We start from the raw sequence: 572 nt of genomic DNA, 5'->3' as shown, positions 1-572 counted from the left end.
CAGAGAGCCCAACAAAAAGCCCAGAGCTGCCTAATGGTAAGTGCCGCCTGATCTAAGGGCCCTGGCGTGTAGGAAAAATGGCCCCTGCCACTACTGTAGGGCCCTTTTTCCCACAGCTTAGTAAAAGGACTTCCCAGGTAGCAAAGAGTTGTAATTGTCGAGCCGCATGACCACTGTGTTCTTTAATATCATTTTAACATATTTACTGTACATATCTGCACTAGTGTATGTTAATCCCAGTGCAAACATTTAGCATATGCTATTGATTGTATTAATGCTATCACACATTACTACACAGACATCATAGAATAGAAAAGGAGTTGTAGCAAGAACATTTTGGAGTTACTCTAACCCTGGAGAGAAATCAATACATTTGGGTGAAAAGCAACTGAAAATTTCATGGTTTAAAAACCCACAGTGCCTTCATTATCACCTGACCTACTGAACCACAACACTTACACATTCTACAGCAGTGCTTATCAATCTTTCTGTGGCTGTGACTCCATGATCGCAGTCAAATAAAACTGTCCTGCTTATTTTCAAAAAAGAAGGGCGCCCATCTTCCGACATAA

The sequence above is a fragment of the Microcaecilia unicolor genome, chromosome 1 (assembly GCF_901765095.1).
Source record: "Microcaecilia unicolor chromosome 1, aMicUni1.1, whole genome shotgun sequence".
Lineage (NCBI taxonomy): Eukaryota > Metazoa > Chordata > Amphibia > Gymnophiona > Siphonopidae > Microcaecilia > Microcaecilia unicolor.
Note: the sequence above shows the minus strand (reverse complement) of the source record.